Below are 13186 nucleotides of genomic sequence, written 5' to 3' on the forward strand. Positions count from 1 at the left end.
ATTATTTTCTGTGCTGATTTTGGTTGGAGAGTGTTTAATTAAAATAACATTTATATTTCATGCATTAATCCGTTATTGCAGCATGTTTTACAGCAAATATTTAGCTTGCTCTTGTTGATAAAATCACCAAGTGGCAGCGGAGTGACTTTGCTCCAGAAACAGATGCAGATCTGAGACGTCTAAGACCCAATTTCCATAAAAACACAACTTGTTTTGTGCTGCCTATTTGCATGTCTCCTCCTGGCAGCTCACCATGCAAAGGCAAAAGCAAAGGTCAAGCTCAGGAAAATACCAAACTGTCCGTGTGCTGCTTGTGCCGATTGTTGCACTATCACAAAAAATAGGGTCCAGTGTTGTATTTAGTGGTCAAATTATTTAAACTAGTCTGAACTGGCAGCCATAATTGGTTACTCACAGTCCTTTGTGTTTTGATTATGATTGGATTTAAAGGTCCAACATCGCAGAGTAGGCTTAGAGATTATGGCTGTGACCATATTACCTGGCTTAGTTACCACTTTATTATCATAAAACCTGAAAGTGGGGGGACAGAAAGTCTCCTTGTCCTCCCTATTCAAGTGCCAGTGGGTTGGCTAGCTTTGTGGATGGCTCCATTCATAGCCACAAATAGTGTTTGGGTCTTTTGTTAAAAGGAGGGGAACACATAGAGGACCTTAAGCTGCCAATATGCTTCATCACAGATGCTCTTCGGATGTCCGACAATCTGACGTTCACACTCACTTCACACAGTGATTGGCTAGCTGTGCAGAGGTGAGCAATTAAGCAGGGTATACTTTACTGACATATTTTGTCAATTTTGATGTGTACGAAAGAATACAACACTATGGAGGCCTTCCAGCAAACGCAGTATGAAAGTGTGCACCTGTATTTACATGATTATCACGTCATTGTCCCCTCTCTGACAGCCATCTTTTCATCCTTTGAGTGTGGCCTTGAAGAACAGCTATAAACACATTTGCTTTTCGACGTGGTTTGACAAGGCGTTGTACTAACTAGTTCTTCTCTACCATAACTCAACCCTCAGTCCACACACAGGGTCCATTAGCAGACTGGCCAGCTGTCGGTGAATATGTGTTTTGTCTGCCTCTCCAGTTGCAGCCAATCACCAAGTCCTGTTTAATGCAATTAAGGAAGACGTCAATACTGTGCCGTGATTGGTTGAGAAGAACAGCAAGAGAGCACAGAAAAAGCATTCAACCTATAGAGACAGTAATTTGCACATGCTGGTCATTAGTACATTCACAGACCTATAGACACACACAGTTTCACACACACACAACCACTGCGCACACACACAAGGATGGGCGAGCTGCCATCTGAAGGCTGCTTGTATTAGCCATACAGTTCAGCTGATGTCATATAAAGCAGTGATAACACATTCAAAATAGTCCCACCAGCTACTCTCTGTATTATGGAGTGATGCACAAGTGTGTGTGTGTGTGTATGTGTGTATTGTAGATTTATTAAAATGACTTCTAAGCACGGCCCATCTCTGTGAGGGTCCCATGAAGAGGTCCTGCAGTGAGCCTTTTAATGAAGGATCAGAGCAGGCCCTTCTAAGATGCCAAACAAACACACAGACATGCGTGTGCATGCACACTTACACACACAGGCATGTGCCATGAACCACCCCCTCCCCAATAATCCCTCTCACTTCTAATGGTAGCCATTTGCCATTCATTAAGATCAAAATGCTGTTTTCTACCAGGACAAATTGCAAAGCTATTCCATTCACAGCTTGAGAAAGGCCTGAGACTCTGCTGGGTTTCTTTGGGCTGTTTGAGCGCCCAAGCAGGGCTAGCTAATGTGGCTAACAGGCTCTGAATTGTGTGGTGTAGTAAAGTGGTGGGGAGAAGGGGAGCCGGAGGGAGGCAAGCAGGAGCATTTTTTAATGTTTCCTGCGTGTTATTTTATTACAGGAATTCAAGTTTTTTCTTTCTTTTTGTGGCTTATGTTTTAAAATTTTTAATACTTTTAAAATATTGTGAAGACAGTTAATAACATGCCATGGAGAGGACTTTAAAAGTGCAATGGAAATTACAAAAAGTGCTTGACTAAAGAAATCAACTCTATTCTCATGTCTTATCCCATTATTTTGTAGAAATTACTGTAATGTAATGTGCACAGAGAGGGACACTTTAGTGGTTAGACAGTAAAGTGTGAGATGATACTCTCTGGCTCGTGACACTTTTTTAAAAATAACTCACACATTTTAAAGTGCACAGTGGCTCTGAAATGAGGTGCAAACGCCTAGGCATATCTACTCTTGAATGTCTGAACAAGTCTTAGGAAAAGTCTTCTCATACGCAGTTCACCATGTAGAGTGAAATGTGGAGAAGAAAAAAAAATTTATAATGATAACTTTGATGACAAGAAAATCTGTTCTGGTCAGTATACAAATCAGAGGTCAGAAAAAGCTCAGATAGCTTGTCTTAAATCCGTTTACTGCAAAAGTTCCTGTACACAATTTGTTGGCAATATGATATGGTATGATATTATGGCGAACTGCACTACAATATACTTATCTGAGAGTAGTGCAGTGAGCGCTAAAGGGCAGCGCATGATGTGTATCAAAACACCTGTTCCCACTCGTAATTACAATAACTGCAACACACATATGCAACACAGCAACAGTGTAAAAAAACATGAACATTATAAGCTTCATGAAATGGGATATATAATTTATTATTGGCTATGGTATCTGATTGATTGGTAAACAAAGTCAGTCAGTGAACATAATAAAAGCTAAAATCTGATCACATGTATATAGGAATTCAGGAATTTATTAAGAAATATAAATGATAAAATATAATTTATTTTACCAAAATATGGAAAGAAGAGGTTTTCAGTCAGGGGCTTCTTCAGTGTCTGCAGCAGCCTTCATGTTCTCTTGCACTGTCATTTTACCATTGTTCCTGTGTGTGTGTGTGTGATTGTATCCATTTAAGTGTGATCATACATCTGTAACGGTGTATGTATCCATGTGCACCCTGTGCCAGTGTGTATCCAAGGTTTGTGTGTGTGTGTGTGTGTGTGTGTGTGTGTGTGTGTGTGTGTAATGCAGGTGGGTGAGGGGGTGGTAATTAACAATGACATCTCCCGAGCCAGGTCTAATCAGTGCTCTCTTCTCCTCATATGCTATATTTATCTCTCCTCTCCATCCTTCTATCATAGTTATTATCACTTCATCTCTGTCTTTATTTACCTCCTCTACCCTACTCTCTCCCTTGCCATCCCTTATTTCTTTTTTTTCTCATTTTTTTCTCTGGAAAGATATGATTAGGAAGAGATAATAGATCAACAAAGGCTACAGATGTTTCCACTTACAGTAGCTTGCATAGAAATATACTTATTCTATTATTCCTCAGAGAGGGGATGATATATGAGATTGATGGTTTAATTGAGTTGTGGAAAGCTTTGTTAATTGGAAAAATTATGTTATAACAGTCAGTGACAGGGTATATATTTATATATATCTTATATGTGTGAGTGCTCCAGGTTAATTAGCATTTTGCCCTTATTTTGCAATGGTGTGAATATTGCATCCTGCCTCATGTCACAGATAGGCATGTATGTACAGCTAAAGGTGGCTTTTTTTAATTGCAGAGTTCAGTAAGCGGCAGCTTCACACAGTTTTCAGACAAAGAGACTCACTAATCAGGTGCTGAGATACTTCAAGCATTAGTTTGATGTGTATGAAAATATGTGCACAATCCCTGTCAATTGTAATGGGAGTGTCTCACACCATTCAAGGTGTTTATAGGCCATAGACTGTAAGAAAAAAAAAAATGGATGTAGTCACCGTGACGTCACCCATTGGTTTGTGAACTGCTGATTTGAAGCCTCGAGTTTAGCGATTTGACCATCACCATCTTGGATTTGACCATCGCCATCTCTGTTTTTGGGAGGCTAGAAGTGATTATATAACTATATATCATATAACTTGGTTAGCAAGGTGCATTTACAGTCTATGGTTAACTGTGCTAATGCTATTTTTCGCTAGCAAAAAACAGGCTTAAAACCATTCAAACAAAATGTACTTACCAGAAAAACTGAACATCTTACTCCTTAGAGGGTTTTTTAATACAACCAAACACTGGACGAGACTTTTGTAGGCGATCAAAATGTTACAATTAACTTTCATGAACTTGAAACACGCTGTGAAATAGCAGTAGCTACACCTATAGTCTGTGAATCTGGGGTTACACCATGGTTATGTTTCGTAATCAACATTGTTGCCGTGGTAGCAACTTGTCAATCATGACGTAGCCACACCCTAAAGCATACCCTGCTTTATCGTCTATTTCACTCTAAATGGAACCATAATTTACAAAATGACTTCCATACAAACGGACTTGCAACCAGTGGAGTTACCCCCTGCTGGCCCTTAAAAAGAATGGAAGTTTAAGGCACTTCCACATTGGCTTCACTTTTTAGACTGGGAACTACTCGCTTGGTATAGGCACACAATATTGACAGGGCCAGATTTAAGACTTTTCAAAACCTTACTGATGCAACCTGTACTAAAACTGACATTTTATAGCTGCTGCTTCTTTGCACCTGTTGTTTGGCACTAACTACCTACAACCACCAAACACAAAGTGTTCAACGACAAACTGCTCACTGATTTTGATTTTGCTGTGATATATCTCACCCTTAGTTGATGGATTGCCACAAATTTGGTATAGACATTCATGGTTCCAAGACAATGTATTCTAATGACTTTTCTGCTAGCGCTATCATGATGTTGTCCCCGGAGGATGAATTGTAACTTTGATCTCTGGACTTTTCATCTTTCACCATCATCAGGTCAAAATTTCATTTTGCCCAATACTTTGATTAATGATCAAATACCTGAAAAAATCATGACATTCCCATCATTCTCAGCTGTACTTTGTGTTTAGTTCCAACTAGCAAGTCTTTGCATGCTAACACGCTAAACCAACAAGGTAAACATTTTACCTGGTCAACGGTAACAAGCTAGCATTATCATTGTGAGCATATTAGCATGCCAATGATGGTGAGCATTAACTCAAGTACAGCCTCACAGAGCAGCTCACATGGCTGAAGACTCTTAGTCCTGTTTGAAGCTACGTCACCATTTTCTACCACGTATGAGAGGCTTCTGTAGTCATAATTACAGTAGTTTACTTAAGTTTAAGCTGGAGACTTCAGTTTAAACTGGAAAAGCACAGCCAGAGCTTCATCTGGTTCTTAATAAACATCTGTCTAAACACTGATATGCAGACCTAACAATGTAATAAAATATAAGCTACCTTTGGGAAGCTTATAATGATCAGGTGACTATCTCTGAGACTCAGAGAAATGTTGATTCACTCCTTTTCCAGGTGGATGTTTATGGCATGTTTGTGGTTTGCCTTAGGGTGTTTATTTGCACACCATGTGTAGATGATGAGGAGGCGACAGGAAGCCTTACTTGATTTTACGAGAAGTAATGTTTTTACACTGATGATTGCTGAATTACATCACAGACATGTTGCATGATTTAACAGGATACACTTTAACAATTTTCCTTGACGATTATTCTTATTCTAGAGTAACACTTTGCAAGAACAGATAATCAGGGCTCAAGTCAGACCCATTTTTTCATGTACACATTAAAGATTTTGAAAAAAAAAAACATTATGACATTAGAAATCTATGGGGCCTCACAACAGGAAGATCCCAGGCTGAATCTCATACATTCTCCCAGATTCTGCCTGAGTTTCATGCAGGTTTGGTCAAGTGGAAACTCTAAGGTGTGAATGTGTTTGCCTGTGTATGTGTTAACCCTGTGATGAACTGGCGACCCCCCTCACCCAATACATGCTGGGATAGCCTCACGCCTTTCCTCCTCCCTGCACAGGATAAATGGTTTGAACAGATGAATAAACGTAGAATTTAAAATGTATATTGGTTCCCTGAAAAACAAAAACTTTTTCTGTCAATTTTTAAAACCAATCCATCGTTTTCACAGCTATATTTTACAAATCTATTAAGCCCTTAATGTATTTTTTTTTTCCAAAATTATTATACTTATATGAATGTTATGGAAGGTGAAAACACAAAGAAAAAAATGCATGATACTGCTACTACTCATAATAAAATTAATATGGCATTCAAACTGCAGGGAACTGGACTTCAGACGATGATAATGGTTGAGTAAATTATTAAATTATAGTTACTGTGTAGTGTTAACTGATAACATGAATAAACAGGAGGTCATGACTTTGTTTTTAATTATATCGGGCATACTTGTAATAAGATGATAATAACAGCATTTGAATTGAACTGAAGCTCTGTATCCCAAAAATGTTTCCCACTGGCCGATGTCTTCTCTGATTGTAGATGTGTGTGTGTGACCTCTAGTTCTGCTTATTGGCCAGCAGAAGGCAGGGTTGTAGCATACTTTGTATCTAATACCCCCCACACACACCCCTTTACACACACACACACACACACATACAAACACACATACACACAGCCCTCCAACCCGCAATGCTCCAAAGTGTACGTGTGTAAGAGGAAAGGGGTGGGAGGGCAAAATGAAAGAGTGTGTGCATATGCACACGTGTGTGTGCATTTGTGTGCGTGTCTGGCAGTGATGGGGGAACATGATAACCTTGTCTTCGTGCAGGTCTAGGGGGTTGAGCAGAGTGGAGCATGAAGTTTCGGTCCTGCCAAATCCTGCTTTTTAACTGGCCTCTGAAACACACACACACACACACACACACACACACACACACACACACACACACACACACACACACACACACACACACACACACACACACACACACACACAAAAGGCCCCAGACACTGAGAAGCATGCAGCCAGGTCCAAATGTGCATATGGGCATTGGGCCAATGTGTGTTTCTGTGTGTGTGCTTTGGTGGAAAGCCAAGAAGGGATAGGTATAGAGGTTACAGAGGTAAACAAAGAGAAAGAAAATCTTTAAGAGAGGAAGAGTGCAGGAGGTTGCTTATAGGGTCAGTTTTTACATTTTCACAAAAATCGCAAAAAGGAGGTCAATCGAGGCTAAGCTAAAACGAAGATAGAGAGAAAAAGAGGTAAAGGTGGAGTGTGTGCAAGACAGAGACAAGAGTGATGAGGAAGGAGAGAAGAAAATATATGAGACTGTAAAAGAAAAATAAGAGAAAGAAACAAGTCAAGAAGATGAGATCGGTGTGTGTGTGTGTGTGAACCTAAGAAAGAGAGTGTGTGTGACATTAAGGAGGAGGAGAGGAGAGGGAGACGGTAAGTGAGCAGTGAGAAAGAGAGAGCAAGATCACACAAGATGAAGAGGGGGAGAAGAATGTGAGACAGTGTAAAAAGACAGGGAAGAAGAGAGGTAAAGTGAGAGGAAGAATATGTGTGTGTGAGATTGTGTAAATGAAAGAGAGAGAGAGAGAGAGAGAGGGAGAAAGAGAGAGGGGAGGTGCAAGTACAGGAAAGCCTTCCCCAGCGCCCACCTGTCTAGCTGTAAAGGGAGCCAAATGTTGAAAGGCCTGGAAGTTTCATCTCTGGCTTCCAGCAGTCAGGAGAGTCCGAGCGATGGGATCCTGGACTCCAAATAACTTCTGCTTACCATAGATTACATTTCCACTTCCTACTCACTCCCACAGGCTCAGGTCAGCTAATATTCAGGACTTCTTGTATTGTCTGTATAGATGAGTTTGCCATTGCCACACAATTGACAATGCATAGGCAACCACAGAGCAGAAAACACACTGCGCTGGTACTTTGTCATATCTTAACTCTTCAAAAGAGACTCCAACGATTTAACACTGCACTGCTATAATGTTGTTGGACTCATGTTGGATGATTTATTTTTTTTAAAAAAGGATAAAAATTGAAGCAGAGAAACCAACGATATCTTCTTTTTTTATTTGCATGCATTTTTCTTCTTTGTCAAAACCTGGCACCTACATTGCCCATGATGCAACTCAAACACAGACAGTTCGGTCGGAGATGGGGTTGTATGCTAGTAGCGGCTAATGTAGCCTGGAGCTGCTAGCCTCCAGCAGAGATGAGGAGCTGGCTACAGAGGCCTGGTATCTTACTTCTTTCTAACTCCAAACTCCCAGATTTTTGTTTATATTATTTTTTTCACATATGTGGTAGAATTTCCCGAAACCTGGAGTGAAGAGGTCAATGTTTTTTTAGGTTAACACCCAAAAGATACATCCAACAAGTGCTTCCCTTGAATGATCATCCAGTGTGTACCTCCCTCCAGACATGTTTAAGACACAAAAATACTAATGCTTTGAATAATAATTTGTGTCTGATACAAATGATTCCCTCTCCCTCACTGGAAAATCCAGAATCTATGCCTTAAACTCAGATTTAAGGTGAACATAGAGGAACTTTCCATTTTCAGCTGATGAACTGGCCATTCAATTTCTCCTTTTGTCCCCAAGACGACCCCTTGACCTTCTTTCCAATCGTTTCCTTTTTGTAATAAGTTGGGATTCTTCTAAAGGCACCTATATTTTTGTTCCAACACTGGTAAATCAATATGTTGTTTGTCTGTCCAAGATTTTCATATTGTGGAATGCAATTATCTTTTCAGCCTTGTAGAGGAAACAGAAACGTGTTGAAGACATTTAAAAAACGAATTCAGCTGCACCTTTTTGTGTGAAATTGTATCAGAACTGTCTACATTCTCCGACTGCTGAGTGTCAGTCAGCTCCCTTTTGTGGTGATCCACAAGTGGTTGACTAGTGATGACTTGTACTGTATATTAAACTATTTTAAAACTGTGTCTTGTTTCTGTACTAATAAGCATAATTCATGCAGCACTGATATATTATTGTTTCTTTTCTGAGTTTGCTGATCTTGGATACATTCCACTACTGAACTACTGAACTCAGTCCTGGTCGCTGATTGTGTAATTTACAGCTGTTTGACTAAATCAGACACTACATACAGAACATGCAGATTGTGAAATGCAGTAAAAGAGACAGTGCATATTTGTACATCAGACAACATTGTTCTGATTTCAATTAAGCCTGATAATATGATGCAAAACAATGCACTGTCATCATCTTTTCATTACATTACTGTATCTCCACACCACAGGTTAGAATGATAAATGAAATGAAATTTGCTCTGCACAAAGATGTTCACCCCAAAGTTTTCCCACTAGACTTAATTTCATTTTCTTTTCAAGTCTCATTTTGATTTTGTGCTGATTTAATCTTTAGTCTTTTTTGTATAATAAAGCAATTATTCATTTTCTATTTTTTCATAATTCATACATTTATAGTGACTCTAATACAAAGTATTTCTATTGTGGATCCTCTCAACACTTTACTTATGCCTCATTCCTTCATGCATTTACATCCAGATTCTTACTGTATTTTTTGTTGCTTGACTTGCAGCTGTATTCAAACATGTAGTACATCTATGTACTAACATGCTTCAGAGAGTGGTGTAGATGGGGGATCAGATGTAACTTCTCCAGCAGCTGTGGGCTTCTGCAAATATTTCCTGAGTGCATCTGAACAGTTATAGTTATATATATATATCAGCCTATAACAAGCAAACATGTAGCTGCAGAGTATGACAAACAACTGCTGCAGCCTGTTGCACCAGCTGTGTGTAAGTTCAAACTTAGTCATAACATAAATTATTACTAAGTTGTGATTTATGCAATAATAAAAATAAAAGCAGTTGCACCAAGGAGATAAGATACAACATAACTCTAAGTAACAACTAAATAATGACACACATGTCCCTAGCATAGGTGTAAATCATAAAATATCGCAAAATTATACTGACTAATGATGAAACAGCAGTTTTTCTACCACACAGCATCATTTTTTCATTAATTGCTGCCATTTTTCAACACAGTAATCCAGAATAGACCTAATTTATTGATATGATAATTCAGTATCCATCCAGCTTACTGCGATGTGCTACGATGCCAAGTGGCTCATGCTAGCCAGAAAGCTAACGTGCACGGTAACCATGACAATGGAACTCTATCTTTGATCGTTGACTGGCCACTTGCCTTAGTTATGACTTTACATCCAAACTTGTAGTTAGGTTATGCCCCAAATAATCGTGGTTCAACCAATCTTTGTAGCTTATTTAGTTACAAACTAACTGGTAGTTACTAAGCCTCTAGTGTTGACTTTACACCCTAACTTACACATAGCTGGTGCAACCCTGTGCAGAAATCTATGTTTTTATGGATATAGCGTTAGCCATTATCACTGATATTGGTCAGCAAAATTTCAGCACAATGCTGTACGTTGTAGGAAGGAGCAGTTATCCAGATAGCTAGCTATGGTTTGCCATTCAGATTTATATCCTTCAATCTGTATCTGAGTCTAGCAGCTATTGCAGCATCATTATCTAGCATTAGCTTTATTGCACCTTAGCTAGCTACTACAAATGAAACATCTACACACAAAATGACATTTTAATGTTATCACAAAACAGCATGTCTCCATATTGGTCTTTCTTTTGCTCTTCCTCTATTCTCCATTTTCTTCCTTGCTCACCTAAAGGCTTGGACTTTGTCATTATGAAATAAAATGTGAAAATAGATATCTGCCTCTTGACATCAGTCCATCAGTCAGTTTAGCAACATATGGCACTTCTTCTTATTCATGTGTTACCTCAACACAGAAAATGAGGATGGGTGCCCATTTGCAAATTTTTATTTTTTTATGTTTTATTTTTAATTTTTCCTTTGAGGGTGACCAGTGCCCACCAGAAAGTGGCACTCTGGGTGATTGCCTATATGGACCATGCCTTTAGCAGGCCCTGCTTTATACCATATCCAACCAGTGCACTTTCACAAACTCTCTGGAGTACAGTGATGAAATCTAGAAAAAACAGTTGTTGTAGTTTGAAGATAACTTCACTTGACTGAAGGTAATTCTATATTTTTAGCAGGGAGTGCTGTACCTCACCTCATCTTGAACTAAGAAACATCACATCTGTGCTGAACTTTGCAAGACCGCCTTCAAATTATTTTTATTACAAGTGCTGTCCCCCCCCCTCCGCAACTTCCCCCCTGCTCTAAACCCACTGCCATTTGATCATGACATGCATAAGAGACTGTCCCACTGCAAATGATCAGACACTCTTATCAGTAATTGAGTATTCAAAGCATAAAAAAACGGAGTCATAAAAACTAGATATGATATTTATTTGATATGGAAATGTTTATACATATGCATCGCAGCCTATTAATTATTCATATTGTCTTGTTTTTTTCTGCTTGTCTGTGATATACATTATGTATTCTCTTCTTCCGACAGACAGATCTTTGAAATGGGAAGAAGAAAGAGGTAAAAAGAAAAAAGGAAGGATCAGTTGGTGTCTCTCACTTTGACTACAAAAGAGTGAAAGAGGAAAAACTTCATTATATGGGCGTGTGACAGAAAATGTGAAACACGATGACAGAGACAGAGAGAGAATGAGGACCTTTCCCCCTCCTACCTCTGTTTCATGTCTGTGTCGCTGCAAAACAAAGAAGCCATCTCTGTGGACCATACTATCCATAACTCACACACACACATACACACACACACACACACTGACCCCATATCTCATAAACAATGCCACCAACCATCAACTGTCATTTTTATTCAGTGTCTTACGTGCTCCGTAATCACCAGCACAGACAGTGTGCTGCCATCGTGCTGCTGCACAGCCATAAGCACAGAAACAGCAAGTTAATGCTGGTGTCATTGTTCTCTCTATATTTTACACACATTATTAAAACTGACACTTTATTAATTAAACATTTGTGAATAAATAATCATAAAAATGATCTCCTTCTAAATAAATAAAGGTACATGTTTTCAGATACAGTCACAAGTATTATTTCATGTTCATAAGACAATGTATGACTTTTTAACGACCAATGAATGCACCCATATACTCTTTATCAATGATGATGACAAGGGTGGCAAAACATCAAGAACAAAGTGACAAGTTATATAATCGTATTAATACTACTACTACTCATCATTTTAAAAAGCTGTACGTTGTAGAGGTTCTCAAATAAGGTATTTTACTGCATTAATAGTACTTTACTTTTGATACTTAAAGTACAATAACAAAGGTCACAAAACCTTTAAATGCAGGAGCTTAATGGAGTCTTTATATATTATGATATTGCTACTTTCAATGTGCTTTTTTGATCTGAATACATCTTCCACTGTTGGCATGGTGTGAAATTCACAATTAAAGAAAGCTCAAGCAAAAACCCAAGCAAAATCTACAGAGATGAAATACATCAGTGCTTTTTATTAACTATTACTTTTGTTCATTTTAATATATAATCCTAATTGATGTACAATTAAATGTATCAGTATTCATTTATACATTTATAACAGAACAGGACCAGTGTTCTCTCTTGGATAATTTGGTGACAAATAATTTATAACATTTACTAACACAATAAAAGCAACAACCATCATTTGTGGATCCATTTTATCCCACAGTATGAATCTCTGTTCAGAGACAATACAAAGCCAATTTAGATTTTGCTTTATTCTTGCTAGATTTGTCAGTTTTTACCAAGAAATATGTTTATATGTTTGACAACTTACCACACATCCTTTCCTTTGTTTCCCCCTAAATGTCTCCTCTCTTGCTCCTGTGTCTGTACATTAATGACACAGAGTCAGACAACTTGTGATAACTTTTTAGACAAGGCCTATAAAATCAATGGTCTTGGGTTTTGGGGCTAAGGTTATAGGTATAAATGGTGTTATATAGTGTCATGCTCAACAGACCCTAGCCTTTATAAAAGATTTTGTAGTTTTTATTGCTTGAATAGAGAGCAAAGATCAAATAAAGATCGCATATAAACCTGGAAGCATTCAGGATCCTTCGTTTTGGAGATGAGAGCAGCTCACAATTCATTCATTCATTCATCATCATTTTGTGCTCAGAAATCTAATATATAGGGGGTTTGGAAAATTTTGAATTGATGCATATCTGAATACAAATGTAGTCAGTGAAAAGTGAAGCACGCCAGGATCTCAGTGAGGACTAGTTCTGTCAGGTGTGAGAGCTGCATCATCACTGCTCGTACTGTAGCTGCTTTGCATATTTTAGCCACTGAATATATCTTTTTATTTTGCATCTGTCAACGAGGATCAATAACACTCAGTCAGTTTTCTCTCATGCCTGTGTTCT

The 13186-nt window shown here is 38.5% G+C and overlaps 1 long non-coding RNA gene across 4 annotated transcripts in view; it reads left to right on the plus strand.

The window, feature by feature from the left end:
• The window catches only part of LOC122997028, a 167485-nt gene that overhangs the window by 100706 nt on the left and 53593 nt on the right, over nt 1-13186 (plus strand). The window contains exon 6 of one of the 4 annotated variants that reach the window (XR_006407134.1): nt 11296-12443. The exons of the other annotated variants lie outside the window; for them this stretch is intronic. This is a non-coding gene — a long non-coding RNA (uncharacterized LOC122997028). Of the gene's footprint in view, nt 1-11295; nt 12444-13186 lie in introns of those variants that run through there. 4 annotated transcript variants of the gene reach the window in all.

The sequence above is a fragment of the Thunnus albacares genome, chromosome 14 (assembly GCF_914725855.1).
Source record: "Thunnus albacares chromosome 14, fThuAlb1.1, whole genome shotgun sequence".
Lineage (NCBI taxonomy): Eukaryota > Metazoa > Chordata > Actinopteri > Scombriformes > Scombridae > Thunnus > Thunnus albacares.